This window comes from Aedes albopictus, chromosome 3, assembly GCF_035046485.1.
Source record: "Aedes albopictus strain Foshan chromosome 3, AalbF5, whole genome shotgun sequence".
In the NCBI taxonomy this organism is placed as follows: Eukaryota; Metazoa; Arthropoda; class Insecta; order Diptera; family Culicidae; genus Aedes; species Aedes albopictus.
Window position 1 is genome coordinate 13116016 of NC_085138.1, and position 20650 is coordinate 13136665.

The following is a 20650-nucleotide window of genomic DNA, read 5'->3' on the forward strand; positions in this document are numbered from 1 at the left end:
TCACTGCCCCACACGCTTCACTAGTTACTCCGTACAGCTTATTTCAACTTTTCGCTTTTCACTGCTCACTGTACATTCTTCTAAAATTGTCAAAAAGTAACATGAGACCAGTGTCACGAAGCATCAGCGTACAAGTCACAAAAAAGCTGATAAACACCAAGCTTGTGTCACCCTGTCTCTGTGGTTTCTGATTCGCTCTCTCTACAGTCGCTAACACCAGAAAAGACAGAATCCCATCATAGTCACCCGGTCACCCTTGTTTTGCTACAATCATCTTGACTTGGATACGGCTCATGCGAGTCAAGGAGAATACATTTTACTAAGGTGGCGCAGATATACATTGCAAACCACTGGTTGTCTCTTCCATTCTTCTGGTGTTCTTATGGAACTGAAATGGTGACGTCACTATTTTAGTTGCATAAGAACACCAGAAGAGTGGAAGAGACAACCAGTGGTTTGCAATGTTTATCTGCGCCACCTTAGTAAAATGTATTCTCCTTGCATGCGAGTGTCATGACTCTCTCCGGCGCCTCAAGCAGATGCACGCGCAACAGCATGTAAAACTATGCATGTGTATTATCACAAGCACGGTACTACGTCATAAATCCTATTCGTTTTGCATAGCTCATGTCGAATTCGTTTATTCCCGTCGGTGCACTGCACCGGTGTAGCAATTGACACCGGAAAAACGAACGGTTTCGGTGCAAGTTTTTGACAGCTTATGATGGTATTAGTGTATTAGTAAGAGCGCGTGAGAGCGTCAATGAAAACAATAAAGGATATCAAAAATAAACATAATCAATTTTTTTTATGATTTCCGTGATGAACAAAATTATTTTTATTTTTTACTTTCTATATCCAATTTAACAATTTTAAAAGTTTTCAGTAATGCACTTGTGCATGATAAACTTGTAATAATAAATGTTACTTGAAAATTTTTATTCAATGTTTTAACACTCCTACATTATTTGTCTTCTTCAAATACTCGTAATATCATAATTTTTCAATCAAAAGCAACTTTTTAGAATTCAACGTTGCCTAATAAAAAAGGATACAATTGTAAACGATCTACGTGCACAAATTTAACACAAAAAATGTGTAAGGCAGTTCAATTGAAAACATTTATGGCTAGTTTCTACATCGTACGTACTGTGCAAAAAGATAGGACAAGTAATGATTCCGCTTCAAAATTGTTCGAAAGGAAAAAAAGTGTAATGCCAGTAACGCTTCCCGTGCAAATCAAACGAAGCTGTCATTTTTTCCGCGCGGAAAAATAGTCCGTGTTATTATTCCGTAAGGTAAAGTGACATTTTTTCCCATATTGAGTTGTCCAAAAAAAGTTTCACGAAACCTACTGCAAGCCTATCCATATACGTGAGAACAAAAGATGTTTACAAAGTTCTTACAGATAGATTAACACGGGAAATCTGAACACAAACCACTACCACACAGGAATTTGGATCGGTCAATAGATCAGTTGTCAAAATTACTTGCGGAAAAAGGAGGAATTTGACTTGAGCGCTCTTCTCGGGATCTGGAAACTTAGCTTTAGCTACAACGTAAAAAGAAAAATAAATAAATACCTTTTAGAACATAACGTTATTGAAACGCAACTCATTTTGAAAACGCTTTAACCATCCTTTAGTGACGTTTGTTTGATTTTCAATGTAATTCAAAAATTCAATATTTGTTGTAAGAAAAAAATATATTTTACGGTTTTTGAAACTGTTTGTACCTACAAAATGTTACTTCAGAAATATTTCAGTCCAATTTGAATAAATAGATTTTTATTCTAATCTGGGCTTATCAAAACTTTATTACCTCAATTTTTTTTCATGATTATTAGATCACCATGCGACAGAAAATTCTAATGATCAAAATCAATAAAAGTAATCCACATATTTGCGATAATCAAAAAAAAATAGTAATGGGAAATAAATAGAAGTTGATTGAAAGATGAGTTAATCATCGATTAAGTTTAAATAATTTTTAAACGCACAAATTTGCTGTTAAATTAATATCCAAGAAAACTGTTTACCTAATGCCGAAGAGAAAATCATCATTCCTACCAAAACGAAACCACGATACAAGTTCAGCGATATGCATGTATTGGTAAAACTAGCTTTGTACCTGCTACACCGCGCTCAAACTGGGTGTAGCATTTTCTTGCACCGGTGCCAATCGGGTGTCAAAACAGAACAGTACCTGCGAATAAACGAACGGTTTCGGTGCAAGTTTGCTACACCCGGTGGCAAAGCGGTGCAGGCGGTGCAAATAAACGAATTCGACATCAGTTTAAACGCACACATTGAGCGCACCACGCAGTTCGCCCTGGCTACGGCAAACGCTCTCACTTTGCCCGTTATGCATCGTTGCTCAGAGAGATTGATTCTCTCGCAGCCCGCTTGAAGCTTACTCAGCAACAGTTGCTTTACTGCTATCGCTGCAAAGCTGCGAAGGGTGAAACCCACAACATGTTTGTCATTCCAGGCGTGACATGCTAGCTGATTCGTATCATCTTGGGAAGGGTGACTCCAGAAAGCGGTTCAAGTGATTGTCTCGTGATGGTCGCGATTATTCGCAAGACTGCATGAGACAAAGGACAATTTTTCGTCCTACTCAAAAAAAATAAAAAAAATAAAAAGTTTTGTTTCTTATTTTTGTATTATTTTTGGAAGTGAGCACGTATGAAAACAAAATGATCGAAATCAATCGGAGCCGTAATTCACTGTTTTCGAATAATATGACATTGGTAGCGTAAGATTACTAATGACTTTCATTTTATTTCACTTATTTAATGTCTAAGTGAACCACAGTGGTTCCCAATTTAGGATTTCGAAGATTTTTTTTCACATTTTGTATCATTTTAAGTATTATGATACATCCGAACCTCCATTTATGTAATAAGTCGGGAATGCTAATTACAATGTATACCTGAATGGCTTTAGTGCATTACCTGAATGGATTTCAAAGTTGCAAAGAAGTTCGAGAAGGGCAAGTGGCTAGTAGATTCAAAGGAGATGAGTTCTCAAGGCATTCTAATATAAAAGGGCGAATGTCAGAGGGATTTCAAGGGATTTTCAAGAGTGTGGGTATGAGGCGTTCCAGGTCACTTAAGGATGTTTCAGAATGATTTTACGGGGCTTCATAGGCATTAAGGTGAATTTCAACATTATTATAGAGACGTTTTGAAACGTTTCAATGCGTTTCCGGACATTTCAGAACGTTTAAGGGGTGTTTCAGGAGGCTTCCGAGGTTCTCAGGCTAGTTTCACAGCGGTTTCACGGGGGTTTCAGAGGCGTTTCAGGAGTTTTCAGAGGGATTTTAGGGGGCTCTAGAGGCTTTCAGGAGAATTTCACATGAAGTTCATGGGGTTTTCAGAGGCGTTTCAGAGACGTTTTAGGAAGCTTCAATGGCTCCTCTCAGGCAAGGTATGTGTAGTATATGTGCAAGAGTGAGCGGTTTCCATATCGAAATGAGCTGCACTGTGCACATTTTCTGTTCGCAATGCCATCCCTTCTCTCAAACGAGTTTCACGGAGATTGCATGGGGGATTTCAGAGGCGTTTCAAGACGTTGCGATGCATTTCAGGGCGTTTCTGAAGCGTTTTGGGGGACTTTTGACCCTCTCAAGTGAGTTTCACGGAGGTTTCTGGGGACTCTCAGAGGCGTTTCATAGCGTTTCATGGCTCAGAGGCTCTCAGGGTAATATCACGGAAATTTCAGGGGGGTTTCAAAAGCGTTTCAAAAAATTATAACACACTGAAGACGACCTTACAGTTGAGGTCGAAATACGTATCTGTCAAAGGATGCAAATTCTTAGTGGAATTCAAAGGAACAGTACTTAACGCGATTTTGTTTTGACTTACAGATATTCCCCTAACAAGCCCAGATTTATCATCATCATTACAAGGCGTTGCAATACTTTACAAATCGTTTCAGAAGGGGAGGGGGTTATGAGGCTTCAGAGGTTTTCAGGTTTCAGGGTGTTTCAGGATGTTTCAGGGCTTCAGAGGCTCGCAGGTCAATTCCACGGAGGTTAAATGGGGCTTTCTGGTGCGTTTCAAGGCGTTTCAATGCGTTTTATGGCATTTCAGCGGGTTTCAGAAGAATTTTAAGGGGGCTTCAGAGGCGAATTTCCCGGATTTTCATAGGTGTTGAAGAGGCATTTCAAAGCATTTCAAGGTGCTGCAATACGATTCAGAGCGTTTGAGGAGATTTCAGGGTGGATTAAGCGGGCTCCAGAGGCTTTCAGTAGAATTTATCAGAGGTTTCATGGGAGTTTCAGAGGTGTCACCTAAATCGCCCATATAAAATCGCGTTGCAGTTTTACAAAGTCACTCCAGACTCCAGAGTTTCTCCGGAGTCTCAGAAGAAACTCCTTGAAAAATCCGAGATGACTCTCGTAGAAATTTTGAAAGGGCGGAGTGAATTCCAGAAGGATATTCCTCCAGAAATCAACGTTGAAATTTTCAGAAGGAGGAATCTTTGAAGGAACACTTGGATAAATATCAGAAGCAACTCCTGTTCCATCTTGGAGGAATCCCAGAAGGAACTCCGAAAGGCATTCGTAAAGTAACTCCTGAGGGAATTCTTTAAGGAGCTCTGAAGGAATCCAGGAAAAACTCCAAGAAACTTGTTGAGGAATCTCAAAGAGAACTCTTTGAAAAATCACATAAGAAATTGTTGGAAAATTCCCAGAAGTAACTGCTGGAGGAATTCTCAAAAAAAAAATAATCCCTAAAGGAAATTCTTGACGAATCCAAGAAAAAAATTCTTGAGGTTTACCAGAATTACTTTCTGGAGGAACGCCTGAAGAAACTGCTGGGATAATTTCAATACGAACTTCTGGGGTCCTTCAAAGGAACCTCTGGAGAAATCTTAGAAAGAACTTTTAGATCAATCTCTAAAAAAGAGCTTCCGTAGAAAAATCAGAAGGAATTCATGGAAGAATTCAGAAGGAACTTTTGAAGGGAAGCCTGATGAAATTCATAAAGGATTATCACTCTACAGTAGGCGAATTCGCTGGTATTTTTTTTACTAACTGAGGTTCACTCAGTAGCCCATGTTTGTATATATATTAAAAAAAAAATAAAAAAAAAATATATGTTTCTTTTAAGGTGATGGAGAAGTATGGTCAATGACCATTTATTGGTCATTCCATACTTACAAGAACACAAAACTTGTAATTTTCAAAAAAAAAATGCAGCTCAAAAGTGGCTTGAAGAACATTTCTTTTTTTTTTTTTTGATATTATGTAAACATAGTTGAACTTTCGTTAGAACAAATAAAAAAAAAATGTAGTCGTTGTGGTCCAACATTGCAAAAATCATAAAAAAGCTGATATGTTGAGCATTTTTGCATATTAAAATTTGCTATTTTTTTCTTAAATCTAGAACTAATAATCTTTTCATTTGTGAAAAAAGATTGAAAATCGGTCTACTGGTTCAAAAGTTATGACGGTTTAAAAATAATGAAAAATGAGAAATGACATTTTTATAGCCCTATTTTTAAAATCGCCACCCCAATGGCAAAACAAAAAAATACGGGTCTAATTATTTTTGGTAAGGATCACTTCTACCGTATGTAAGTCTAAGTAGTATCGGGGCTCTTTTAGTTTAAGTCTATTCTTTTTTCTTGGAATGGAAATTAAAATATCTGAATTTATGATTATGATACATGATAAAATTAAAAGATGAAATAAAAATACAGTGACCAACATGGGATCACGCATGAATCGCGAATGGAACGTCGAAATTGTTTGGTCTTGTTTGTTCTCACTCACGGTGGGTTTATGAGGCAAAAATCATAGAAAAATTACAGACAACCAGACGTAACACTTTGAACATTTTTCGACACAAATCATAGTCACGCAAGCATGATCGCCCGATGCTAAAATGACTAAATTTAGCCAACCATGAACTTCCAAGAAGCTTACAAAACTAACAAAAATCAACAAAGAATTATTGTTAAGGTTTCAAACTGTACAATCCGGAACATTAGAGATTTGTGTATCAGTTTGAGTGCCAATGGATTTCCCGAATAGTCACAACAATAAAGGCGTACGTATCCAGCATGACCATGCTGGGGGTGACAGGATCGGTTCTAGGTCGGTCAAGGAACTTTTTATAAAGGAAATTTTCTTGACTTCCTTAGGCATAGATTATCTTCGTGCATGCCAAACTGGTCATTTGAAGAGAAAGCTCTCAGTTAATTACTGTGTAAGTGCTCATAGAATACTAAGCTGAAGAGAAGGCTACACAGCAAAAAAAAATCTTGTGATATCACATCATTTTCGCTGCACATCAGTCGCGTCGTAAAAATGATGTAGAGATTACATTCTTTCCATGCAGCAAATTAGCCGCCGCAGCTTGACAGTAGGTCTAGCAATCGCTATAGAGTCGAATCGATAGATGACTCATTTATAGGTAAAATATTGGCATGGATTCGTACACTGATCCGTTGATTGGGAGGCATATCCCTTACCACTCGGCCATTTCACCGAGTTAGAATGTGTATGATAAAATATGATACTGCTTCTAGGTATCTGTTGAAACGGGTTTGTCGACGCTTTCCGTTGCCAACCAGGGTGTACATGGTAAGTGTGATAATTGATGGAAAACGATGTAATCGGCAGAAATTACATCCAAAAATGGATACATCGCCAGAAGTTACGCGCCTGGATATTACAAAATTAAGTGTAGAATTAGCTCCTAAGTTAAAATACACATAAATAAAAACAAAACAAAAAAAAATATTACAAAATTATTTGCTGTGTAGAGGGGACGTTACGTTAAAAAGAAGATTTCCAAAATTCTTCACAATTAACATGCTACAATACAACTTCCAATCTTCCAGCCACATTAATTGACATTTGTCAACGTTTCGGTCCCTTCCGATTGCACGCTTTAAAGCAGCGAGATGATTGATTTTGTAAATTAATTTTTAATTTATGTAAAAACAATTCCCTCGCGCTGCCGCAGGACTTCTTCCCTAAACTTTTTTTTCTGTCGTTTTCTTGAAACTTTTCATGCCAGCCAGAGCGGACCACAACCATGACCGTGACCGACCAACCCAAGCATCCGTCCGTCCGTCCGGGTATTGTTTTAACCGCCCAAGGATCACTGCTGAACGGGAACAACCGAAGCGAAGGAAAAAGAATCGAATTTATATTCAATTTTAATTGAGTTCTGAATTAATATATTCACAATTTGTCGCGTTGCCCCGCCGCCCACACCGCGCGACGACAAGTTTGAAAAGCAATCCGGAAAGTGATTTTCTAAGGATTTTTTTTGCTCGGCTGTCTCCAACAGGGGAAAGTTGTGTCCTGTCCCTGTGATGTGACGCGATGCGGTAAATTTAGGTGCTCTCTCCCTGCTCTCGCTTGATCATCGTTGTTTGATAGGCGACTGACCGGACGACAGAGAGCGCGGGGAAGTGATTCGATTGTAATTTCTTATTTTTCGCTTGTTTTTAACAGTAAATTGAATTATCCACCATCGCGATATCGCTCGGTCGACGCTCGACGGAACTCTCTGGGTTCAGGGCAAAAAAGAGGAGGCAGTAAATGAAAACAAAATAACTCACGGTCTGATGGAAATCGGTTTCGTGGGATAGATGAATAATTGCTGTGGGGTGACTTTGGGAGGATTGAGTTACTGAAAGGATATGCTTCATTTTTCGTTGCACTACATCTCCATTAGGACATATTCTGTTTACCAGTTTAGTATTCTTTCAGCACTTCCACAGTTCTGGCAGGCGTAAAAATTCGTGATAGCGGCGTAAAAGTCATTGGTAACCAAAAATGTAGCTCATGATTTTTTTTTATCTGTATTAACGAGATTTTTAGCCCTAGGCTAGTTCATCTCGGGACCCACGCTTTACTTCCCTTCCGAAGGAAGAACTCATATTTTGCGAGTTTGTCGGGAGTGGGATTCGATCCCAGGTCCACAGCGTGATAGTCAAGTGTTCTAACCATCACACCAGGTCCGCTCCACCAGCTCATGGAAATGTCTAACTATAGTTTAACAGCATAGGGTAGAAATCTAGTTCGTCATATGCGCTAATTCCCGTCATATCAAACCAAAAATAGTCAATAGTTACAGATATTCCAATTTACATTTGCAAAAGGCTCAACTGAACTATTAAGAAAAGGATTTTCTGGAGAAATTCCAGGAGGAATACCTGGAAACCCCTGGTGAAATACGGAACAAAACCTCTTGAGATAAAAATAAATCCTGGAGAAATTTCCTAATAAAAATCCTAAGCAATTATTCTAAAGAATTCCTAAAGGAATCCACAAAGATATTCTTAGAGAGATACATTTGAAGGAAATCCTGAAGTAATTTTTGAAAAACACAGAATTTTTGAAAGAAAAAACCTTGGTAATTTCCAATCTCTTATAGAATTTCTAAAGTAATCCTTTCAGCTACCGAGAGACTTTTGAAAACGTTTTGAATTTCTGATTCTTAATGTATTCGTAAAACATTTTCGAAAAAAAAAAATCCATGGAGTTTTTTTTGAGAAAGTTCATGAAAAGTATCCTAGATGAATGCTTTCAAAAATTTCTGGAGGAATCTATTTGAAAGAAAATTTTGAATAAATTCGTAGAAGAATCCCTTGGAGTTTTTTCAGGAATTAATGAAAGATTTTTTAAAGAATCCTAGGATGGATTTCAGCAAGAGTCCATGAAAGAATTATCGAAAAATCAGCAGAAGTTTTTCAAGGTTATCATTGGAGAAAATTGTAAAGAAATCGCTGGAGGTAAATCTAGCGATATTTCTGAAGAAATTATTCGTCGAATTAATAATAAAAGCCAAGATAAAAGCCATTTGAGATTCTTTGAAAGAATCCCTCGAAAAATTAGTTAAGGAACCTCTATGGCAGTTTCTATAGGAATCCCTGCAGAAAATTCTCTAATAGATCTCATATTTTTTTAAAAGAGTCCCTGCTGGAATTTCTAAATAAATCCCAGGAAGGTTTTCAGACAGAAATTCAGATTTTCAAAAAAAAAAAAAGGAAAATACTTAAGCGATTTGTGAAGCAAACCACGGTAATAATTTGGAATAAAACTTTGGAAGAATGTTTGAGAGCATGTTTAAAGGAATTTTAGAAGGGTTTTTTGAAAATAATGGATTTTCTAAAGAATTTCTGCAGAAACATATACACAACTTAACACAGCTCTTTCTGAAACTTCTGAAGGAATTCCTAGTGGAATTTCTGGAGCAATTGGAAGCTGCTGTAGGAATTTTTGGCAGAGTTTGGAATTTTATCTCGAGCCACTGAACGGTTCATACTCAGCTTGTGCTACACTCGCGAATGTAGCAGTTCGTGAAGCAACATGCTCGGGAACGCTTCCCGAAATACTACTCATTCTCTTTCTCGGTTCGATACGAGAGCACAATCAAGAGAGAGGAAACTCGGCCGCGTTAATGAAAGCGAAGCATTCGACAACAATGTTTTTTTTTAGAATAGTGTCCTAACTCTTGTTTTTTATGACAACGTAACCTGTAACATCATTCATACAACTAAATTAAACGGTATGTTACGTTTTGAGAGCTAAAATGCGGTAAATAATCATAAAAATAACGTATGTTCACAGTTGTTCCAAGCCAACGATGAGAGAGCTTCAGTAAGTGTTACACTTATGTCGAATTCGTTTATTCCCGACGGTGCACTGCACCGGTGTAGCAATTGACACCGGAAAAACGAACGGTTTCGGTGCAATTTGTTGACAGCTTATGATGGTATTAGTAAGAGCACGTGAGAGCGTCAATGAAAATAATAAAGGATATCAAAAATAAACATATTCAATGTTTTCATGATTTCCGTGATGAACAAAATAATTTTTATTTTTTACTTCCTATATCCAATTAAACAATTTTAAAAGTTTTCAGTAATCCACTTGTACATGATAAACTTGTAATAATAAATGTTACTTGAAAATTGTTATCCAATGTTTTAACACTCCTACATTATTTATCTTCTTCAAATTTTCGTAATATCATAAATTTTCAATTGAAAGCAACTTTTTAGAATTTAACAATTTCCGTTGCCTCGTAAAAAAGGATGCTAACATACAATTGTAAACGATCTACGTGCATAAATTTAACACAAAAAATGTTAAAGGCAATAGAAAACGTTTAGCTACAACGTAAAAAGAAAAATAAATGCTTTTTAAAACATAACATTAGTGAAACGCAACTCATATTAAAAACGCTTTAACCATCCTTCAGCGACATTAGTAATTCAAAAATCCAATATTTGTTGTAAGAAAAAAAAAATAGAATTTACGGTTTTTGAAACTGTTTGTACCTACAAAATGTTACTTCAGTAATATTTCAGTCCAATTTGAATGGATTTTTATTCTATTCTGGGCTTATCAAAACTTTATTACGTCAATTTTTTCATAATTAACCATGCGAAAATTCTAATGATTAAAATCATTAAAAGTAATCCACATATTTGCGATAACCAAAAAAAAAACTAGTAATGGGGAAAATATACGTTGAATCAACTCTTTGAAATTTCATGTTACCGATAAATTTTAAAGTTCAAATAATTTTTAAACGCACAGATTTGCTGTTTGGAAATTCAAACATCTCAAAATAAACGAATATCCAAGAAAACTGTTTACCTAATGCGCAAGAGAAAATCATCATTCCTACCAAAACAAAACCACGATACAAGTTCAGCGATATGCATGTATTGGTAAAACTAGCTTTGTACATGCTACACCGCGCTCAAACTGGGTGTAGCATTTTCTTGCACCGGTGCCAATCGGGTGTCAAAACAGAACAGTACCTGGGAATAAACGAACGGTTGCGGTGCAAGTTTGCTACACCCGGTGGCAAAGCGGTGCAGGCGGTGGAAATAAACGAATTCGACATTAGTGATGGCCGCTCCTCGTCGCAGCTTTTGTATATCGGAGCACATTCTTTGTATTCTTTCGTGAACCATGCAACTCGACGAGAGAATATATTCGCGCGTGGCAATTGAAACAGAACCAACAGAAGGGAAGAAAAACTGCCGAGTGATTCTTTTATCACTTCGGCGTCCAAACACTGATTTCTAGTGAAATCTTTGGAAGAATTTTCAAAGTAACCCCAGTACAAAGTTTTGAAGTAACTTTTGAAACATTTTCTGAACAACTCTGAAGTAGTTTCTGAAGGCATCTCAGAGGGTTTTATTAAAGGAATCTCTGAAAAAAATTCTGAATAAATGTCTAAGGAAATTTCTGAAAGAATCTCTGAACGAATTTTTGAAAGCATCACTGGAGAAATTTCTTAAATTCATAGATTTTTTTTGGAAGAAGTGGAGGAATTTCAAAAGTTAATCATACGAGATGTTTTGAAAGAATTCTTTGCGGAATTTGTAGAATAGGAGGAATTTCTAGACAAATTCCTGAAGAAAATGAATACTTGCCAGATATTTTGAAATAATCCGTGGGGGAATTTTTGGCTGAATACTCGAACAAATTTTCGATACATATTTTTAATTTGAAAAGATTTTTTGAAAGAGTTTCTAAGTACTTTTTTGGTAGATTTTCTAAAGGAATCTCCAATAGATTCTACAATCGAATGCCTAGAGAAATTTCTGAATACATATCCAGAGAAATTTTTGAAGTAATCCCTGAAAGAATTTCTCAAACAATCCTCTGAAATGATTTGTGAAAAATCATGGAGGAATTGGTGAAGCCACAGACAAACAGACGTAACACTCTTCAAAACGGCTTGGCACATGCATTTAACCACCAATTCTAATTTCATTTGATTTGCGCGATCGTTCCACCAGAGGCGCTAGTGTTGGTTCGCTTTGACGTTTGCCAGTGTACACGTTGCTGAATGATGCAAACAAAAATTACAGGCAAATTTGTGTAGTAGTGTGCGTGTCAGAAATCGTCAAATAGAAATCCATCATGGCCGACAGTGTTGCGCGCGGTTCTACCAACAGGTGGCAGTGTGCTCATGAAAATGACACCGGGCAAAGGTGTTTGATGAATTTCCTCTAAGAGTTACGTCTGTTTGTCTGTGGTGAAGCAATTTATGCCAGATTTCGTAAACGAATTCATTGTGAAACTTCTGGTGGAACACATGGAAGACTTTCTGAAATAATTTGTAACATGATGGTTAGACTTTTATTCGGAAACCGTCGTAATGAAGCTGAAAATTCTGGGATCACTTACTTTAAATTAACACCGCAGAAAAACAAAACAAAACAACAAAAGATGACCGAGCAGATAGCGGCAAATACAGCGCAACCAGTAATCACGCTCTATCAAGTGCTTAACATGAATCTCTAAATTTCCAACGGAACCTCTGAGAAATTTCGTTGAATAAAAAAAATGTTGGGGATATTTAATAGGGGGTTTTTCCCCAGGATGTTTTCCAAAAATATCTAAAAAGGTTTTGTTAGGTATTCCACCAGTGGTTTCCAGGTGTTTCCTCAGTTGTTCCTCCTGGAATTTCTTTAGAAAACCCATCTTTGAATTCTTAATATATTTCGTTTTTTTTTCAGAAATTCTTTCAGGAAAACATTTAGAATTTTCTTCAGTTTTTTTTAAATCCCTTCTGAAATTTCTTCAGCTATACTTTCCGAAATATCTGTGGAGACTTCTTCAAAATTCCTAGAATTACTGCAGAAATTTCTGCAGGGATTTCTGCAAAATTTGTTCCATGGATTTTTTCAGAAGTTGTTCCAGCATTTTTTTTCCGTAATTACTCAGACAGTTCCTTCACAGATTTCTCCAGGAATTCATCCATAGGAATGTACCAGTAAAGGAACGCTGAAATAGGGAACCTTGAATACCTAGCTCTTATTTTACCATGACAGCATTGGAAATAAATTATCACATATCTTGTCAGTAATCTGCCGAAGCATTACAATACGGGATTTGCTACAAATTTTGGAATTCAATCAGCTGAGTACACGCCAAGTTAGTATAAGGCATATACCAAAAATCAAATATCAGGAATATATTATAATTCTCGGGAAGGAATTCATAAGAAATCTTGAGCAAAGAAAGCATTGCGGAATGGTCTGGCGAATAAACAGTTTGCATGCATCCACCAAAAATGTTGTCATTACTAAGGGATCTGTAACGATATTTATGAAAATGAAGTGAGAAAGAGAAGTATCCCAAGTAACAATTCCATTGCTGATTGGTTTTGTTGGATTTTTATCAGGGTTTTATTACAGCGATAACTAAAACTCACGGTTTTATGACTATTCTTAAGAAAATCATTGATGAAATGTTTTATAGTATACTTAAGAGTAAACAAAACTCTCCAATATGTAAACCTTCTGGCATTCATCATTACCACAATAAAACTGTTCAAACTCTCAACAGATGGCGATCCATTCGATTAGTAACGACATCTGTTGGTGGAAAAGCAGAAACTACGACACCGCAAAGTTTATTCCGGTCATCATAAAAGTAAACTTGCTTTCGTTTTATTTTCGCTATTTATGGTCGTCGCCATATTGAAGAATCAGCTGACGTGAATGGAAAATAGTTAATTTTGCTCAAATAAGCAATGAATTGATAATTTGCCGCCATTTCCATAACATGCTCACATACATAAACTTTCTCAGCTAAGTTTACTTGTGATTTTAGTGATAGTTTTGCTAATTCAACACATTGATTTATTTTGCTCCAAGCAATAATATTCACCATTTTTGAAGCGCATTAATTTTATGCTTCTGCAACCCCAATATTCACGGTAAAATTGAATGCGCATAAGCCTGCCAACACAATAACTACTAAAATATTACTTTGAAATGATCGCTTTCTACTTACGAATGATGTATCCTCCTGAGCTTTACGTGCCATCGAAGAAGCTTCTCTGCATCTTGAGCTGTCATAGTTTTTGTTAAAAAAAAACAACAACAATCATCACAGCATTTTTTCGAGAATGGAAAAATTTTCAGTTTATTGCTACTCTTAAAACGGATTACAACACCTCTCCGAGAGTGGTCCACTTAGCCGGAAGATGCTCTTAAAAAGGTTATCAAGAGGTATTGATGTATAAATCAGTTTTATTGCAAGTTTTATAAAATTGGTCATGGTCTTATAGAGCCGAACAAAACTTAAAATGTTACTTGGGATGCGATTAGGGTAAATATATAACACTAAGTATGTCATGAGGTATGCTTTGGCACCATTATTGGTACTCCACAAAAGAATGTACTGACATGAAGTGCTTCGCGTGTCAAAAGGCTGAAAACCCCTGCATTATTAGTCATTAATACAAAGTGCTCTAACTCTGAGCTCCATATACCAATGACATGTATGCATGTTCATATCACGTGGAAGGCACGAAATTTCCTATACGAAAAGCTTCTCGACCGACCAGGAAATCGATCCTGCCACTCTCAGCATGCAGGATACGCGTACGTTTACCACATCGGCTATGTGGGTCATTGATGTTTTGAATATCAGTTTTCGCTACCAACCCTGTTATCGTGGCTTCTGAGTATTGACAAAATTAAAACAATGTTTTTGTTTAATTTTTTTCAACGTTTCGGCCCGTTTCAGACCCTCTTCAGGGACTCAATAGTTACAGTGTTGTCGTCCACTGTGGTTGAACCTTTAACTGTCGTATCGAACAACTTATCCCGAACAATCTTTTCACTCTTTAGATTTCAATTAAATGAACATCTTTAGGATATCCATATCCATATCATTATAATGATATTACACTTGCAGCTCTGCTACAAAGCTCCAACAGCAATCATGTGTTTTCTTCATAGTTATCTGCCGAAAGAGTGCCACCAATGCCTCTTCGCAACAACAATGGTATTCATAAACATCACGGTAAAATGGGCTAAATCTCATTTTGAGTAAAAAAATATGTATTTAAACAAAAATAATACACAGGGAACGCTCGGTACCTTCAAGAATACCAACCATTCACCCGTTTCATCCCTCATCAAAGTACAGCGAAATGATTTGTTTTAATTTTCTATTTTCCAGTCCAGTGCACCTTTCGCGACCTGTTCTGGATCGTGTCCGTCATCGTGCCCTACAGGGAAAAGCAAAATTAACTTTTCAATTGGAATTGAACATCTGAAGCACTCCCAATTCCCCCCAAAACATCCTCTCAAATTGCGCTTGCATGGGAGAATATGGTTTTGATTTATTAATCACCGCGGGTTTGTTGAACGACCGAAACTCGTTTGCTTCTAATAGCGTGGTTGATTATGGTACCTCCCTCTGGTTGTGCCGGCACCCGAAAACTCATAATGACAAATATGTGTTGAGAATTAATCTAATTATTCGAAAGAGGTGTTGAGAATTCACCAACTCTGTTGGATGTCCTAAGCTGTTTCCATTAGTGTGCGACGACGACGTCCGGATGCGCGAAAGAACGCGTTTTATTGTCACACGATGAGCGTTGAACAGCTCTCTAATTAGCACACATAGCAGAGGAGGAAAACCCGAAGGCGCCATCAAGAAAATTCAATCCTTTACCTGTGCGTGCGGTAATTAGGTGAGGATTATATTTATTGGCTTCTCGGGGCTGGAGGTATTGCTCCGGGCGTTTCTTTTATCGCGCGCGCAAGTAGCAAGACGAAAATGATGCGAATGTTTGTGCGTAAGATAACGCGCGCGATGCTAACTACTCTCACGTGACTTGTTCTGGAGCAATGAGGGAAGATAGCGGCAGTTCACGAAATGGATAATGCTTGTATCTTATGTAAGTTATGGGAATTTTAGAAAGAGGGTTTTATTTGATTCTCACTGCAACTGGGCTTCGAATAATGGGCTGCACATTGCGCTTCATATTTTTAGCAAGCTTAACGTTTGTAAACCACGTGGCCATCTTTTTTCTGAACTTTGAACCTCCCTTCCCCTCCGTGGCCTATCGCGGTTTCCCAACAAACATTGTTGCTGTATAACAGATGAATAAACCACTCTTAAGATAAATTTCAAAAATTTTGGCTGACTAAGCTGTTATTCAGCTATCATTGTTTGTTGGGTTTAAGCTGAACTTCCGTTCATTGTTTTTTAATTATTTAAATATTAGAGATAATCGTTGTAGCATTTTCTTAAATCGTTGTATCCACAATACATTCTTGGAGAATTTGTCACAAAATCCAAGGAGAAACATGCCATGGTACTGGAATCGTGGGAAAATTTCTATAAAACAAAAACCTGGAGACATTTTAAAGGGAAGTGGAAGAATAGCTACGTAAAGGTATTTCTAAAAACCATTGAAAAAACCATAATGAAACGGGAAAGACTTTCTTGAAGAATATCTCATTATGTTTAAAGACTGTACACACTGATACAAAATTTTAAGAAGAATTTTTAAAATGATTATGATTTTGAGTAGGATACTCTAGAGGAATTCTTATAGCATTATATAAAGAATTGTTCGAGTGATACCTGGAAAATCCAAGTGAGACATTGTTGAAACAATCTTTAGATAGACTTGGAGGAAATATTGAAATTGCCAAATCATCCTATGGGAAAATTCTCGAAACACAATGTTGGAATTTTTCAGGAAATACTTGCTAGACCCCTTCTAGTATTTTTTCAGTAAGTTAGCTTGAAAATCTTTCAGAGTTTTTCCTTGAATTTTCGGAATGAAAAGTTGGAGGATTCTCCGAGTTGTTGCAGGATTCCCCGGAAGAAATTGCTGTACGTTTCCCCACAAGGGATTTCTGAAGAAATCCTAGGAAGGAAATAGTGAACGCATGGAGAAATTCTTTAAGGAATTCCTCTGGGAAATTCCTCAGGGGTTGTGTCTGAAGATTCCTCCGGAATTTTCTTCTGGAAATTTCTCTGGAAAATCCTCCAGCAGTTCCTTTTGTGATGCTTCAGGTGTTCAGCTAAGGGATTTTTCCCAGAGTCCTTATAGGAGTTCTTCCTACAGATTCCTCTTGAACTTGAGATTGCTTTAGAAGTTTCTCTTGGAGTCTCCTTTGGAGATTTCTCAAAGAATTCTCTTTGGGGACTTGTCTGGGGATTGCTTCAGAAGTTCCTTCAAGCGATTTCCCAGAAGTTCCTGCTGGAGTTTTTTTTCTTGGCATCTTCTCTAGGGAGTCCTCCAGAGGCTCCTTCTGGGGATTCCTCCACGTGTTCCCTCTGGGGATTCATTTATTGGTTACCTAAAAAATTCTCCACGAAATCCTTCAAGAGCTCTTACAGGGATTTCTCCAATAAAGTCCTCCAGGAATTCCTCCGGAGATTCCTCCAAGAATTCCTCCAGGAATTCCTCCGGAGATTCCTCCAGGAATTCCTCCGGAGATTCCTCCAGGAATTCCTCCGGAGATTCCTCCAGGAATTCCTCCGGAGATTCCTCCGGAGATTCCTCCGGAGATTCCTCCGGAGATTCCTCCGGAGATTCCTCCAGGAATTCCTCCGGAGATTCCTCCAGGAATTCCTCCGGAGATTCCTCCAGGAATTCCTCCGGAGATTCCTCCAGGAATTCCTCCGGAGATTCCTCCAGGAATTCCTCCGGAGATTCCTCCAGGAATTCCTCCGGAGATTCCTCCAGGAATTCCTCCGGAGATTCCTCCAGGAATTCCTCCGGAGATTCCTCCCGGAATTCCTCCGAGGACTTCTCCAGAACTTCTCTTGGGGACTTCTATAGTAATTCCTCCAGTTATTTCTTCAGGGTTTCCTGTAGGAATTCCTGTAAGGGATTCCTCCAGGGATTAATTCAGAAAATTCGCCAGGGATTCCTACACGAAAAGAAATTTAATGATTTAATATATAAGGTGTTATTGATATTTTTCATTAGTTACACCGTAATTGATTTCATAACATCAATTAATTATGTTTATTTGGAAACATAATGAAAGTTATATCATTTTCTTATACTCTGTATAAGTTTTGTGTTATGGTGAAAATGTATAAGTTTTAACTAATACATAATATAAGATCGTGCTTTGAACATTTACTCCAATACAAACAAACGTTGTCGCCGTAAATTCTACGGAGGAAGCCATTGTTATCATCGCTTCGCTGAAAAGTGTGCTTTCCTCTGTTTCTTTTAAAACTCAGGGAAAACTGATCGAATAGCAGAGCAAATTGCGCAAAAAGGAAGTGCTTAAAGATCACGGTAGGTATCATACATTAATTTTCTTTATTTCTATACGCTAACACAACTTTTCTCTTCGACAGGAAAACGGCCCCAATAAAGTTCCCTACCATCGCAATACTCATTCCGGCGCTTTCGAGCTCCTTGGCCTGGGAAAATAAAGGTCCACTGGCAACTAGAGGAAGATCGTCATCGTTGTTGCCTTCTCGAGAGCGGACCAGCCTTGAGCTGAACATGAATGTACGCCGGAGAGCTGAAAGGGATCACCAACTGCGTCGCTCTGGGATCCGGTGGAAGGCAACTGCTGTGGAAGCAAGCGCAGTGGAATTCTATGGGGGAAGATTCCTCCAGCACGAAGCAGCTTTGGGAGGGTCGTAGAACCGATTCATGTTCGTTTGCTAAGTTAACGTTGTAACGGCAATTTAAATGAGAGAATAAAATTATTTCGAGTGTTTCAAAATCTGTTTGCTTTTTTTTTTTCACCATGAAATTAAATTATTAAGTTTCCATAACCAAAATATACGGCAATAAAATTCATTAGGTTCAACGCATACGTACTATAACACTTCTTATACAAGTTATTAAAAATACTAAATAACACTCATAAGCTAGAATTATAGATTTTATTAGTTGAATGTTATGCTTCATAATACACTCACAGATGAGATTTATGAGGAAAACGAAATGGCAAAAAAGTATAACATTTTCTTATACATTCAATATGGAAATTTTTTTTCGTGTATAGATATTCCTTCAAGAATTATTTCAGTTAAATTCTGAAGAAATTCCTGGAGGAAATTCTGAAGGAATTTCTAGAGGAATCCCAGAAAGAATTCAGGAATCTCTGAAGGAATCCTTGGAGGAACCCCTAGATCAATCCTTGGAGAAATCCAAGGAGTATTCTCTGAGGAAGAATTCCTATAGGAAACGCTGCAGCAAGTCCCAGAGGAATCCCTGGAGGAATTTCTGGAAGAAGTCCTGAAGGTAATCTTGGAGAAATCTGACACTCAGTCACGCAGTTGACCATCACGCTTATGCTGAGTACAAAATGCGATTTTTCAACGTGTTGTGCGATTATTGAAGGTTTAGGTTTCGATCTCCGTATCTAGTATCTAGGATCTAGTATTGATAGATCCTGTTCTAGAAAAATCACAATAATTCTTTTTTTTTTATCTGTATTAACGAGATTTTTAGCCCTAGGCTAGTTCATCTCGGGACCTACGTTTTACTTCCCTTCCGAAGGAAGAACTCACATTTTGCGAGTTTGTCGGGAGTGGGATTCGATCCCAGGTCCTCGGCGTGATAGTCAAGTGTTCTAACCATTACACCAGGTTCGCTCCGCACAATAATTCTTATATAGATGCAATAATAATTATTATCCTGGACTTTCATTACCAAGGAAACTTCATGTTCTAAGCAAATTCCCTGTATTTTCTCGGTTGTTTGCGATATAGTCAGTTGCGAAGGGAAAGGAATGTTACAATGTGCTGGTTGTTGCTACTAAAGACCGAGATCACCTCTGCATCCCCACAATTAGCACGGACTGGGGTATTTGTTAGACGAAAAGGATGGGAGATCTGGGTGTCACCGTTGGGTCGGTGATGCGATCCATGGATAGAGGTTATTTATAATGTTCGTGATAGATTGTGTGGTGAATAAAGTGAATAATGTCAAGCGGCACAGCACGCTTTGGTTGCATAACTTGTAGGCGTTATATATACACTGTGCTTTGAGTGGAAGTTGGAAGGGAGGGAAACGACTTTTTATCAATTCGATTCTGGTTCTAACGATGGCTATGAACATATGAATATATGTACATGAGTTGTATATGTAAATAAGAGAGAGCGAGACAAAGTGGATAGAAAGATATACAGTTGGATGAAAGGGACGGGCAAGGGATTGAACCCATGACCTTCTGCATACGAATCAGATGCGGTAGCCACTAGACCACCAAGCCCGTCAAGGCCCCCGGATTCTTTGGAGAGAATCGAAAAAACAGTCAATCGTTTGTAAGCGGCTTTGCGTCTGTACAAATGCATGCGGATGTCGGAGTGTTGGTGGGATATACAGGGGATGGCCAAAATGTTTGGGATAGGCAACTTTTTTTTCTCTCACAAAAAAGTTCAGCATGCTATAACTTTTCATAGAGCGCATCAAAAAATCTCAAATTTTGACTGTTTGTCAACCTACTATATGTGCATCATTGGTACAAATTTGGGCTTGATTGATTAATATTTCGCAAAGTTAGAACCGTTCGGGTAAAACACCTATTTTTAGACAACGCATTTTTGAGCTGTCATATCTCGGAAACCAGTAAACCGAATTGAATGAAATTTTGAACGTACACTAACAATATGTAAATGCTTCACAAACTATTAAAACATAGATACTTTTTAAACGTTGAAAAAAGTTATCATGGATTGACACTTTTTGGACTTTTCTCGAAAAAATGTTTTTTTTTTTTACATTATTGTGAATAAATTTTAGTGTTGATATCCAAAGATTTTCCACTTCTGTTCTCAAATTATCTCTAATCAGATATATTAGAGCCTATTTAGATTGAAGGAAAAACACATTTAATAATTTTTGTGTGGTATTGTT

At 37.6% G+C, this 20650-nt stretch overlaps 1 protein-coding gene and 1 long non-coding RNA gene across 2 annotated transcripts in view; one reads left to right on the plus strand and one right to left on the minus strand.

Moving 5' to 3' along the window:
* Window positions 1-20650, minus strand: part of LOC109421805 (nuclear pore complex protein Nup88) — a 250163-nt gene that overhangs the window by 64439 nt on the left and 165074 nt on the right. The gene's annotated exons all lie outside the window — the stretch shown is intronic.
* LOC134290008 (uncharacterized) lies at window positions 17597-18511 on the plus strand. The gene is made up of 2 exons (XR_009998795.1): window positions 17597-18070; window positions 18133-18511. It is a non-coding gene; the product is annotated as an uncharacterized LOC134290008 (long non-coding RNA).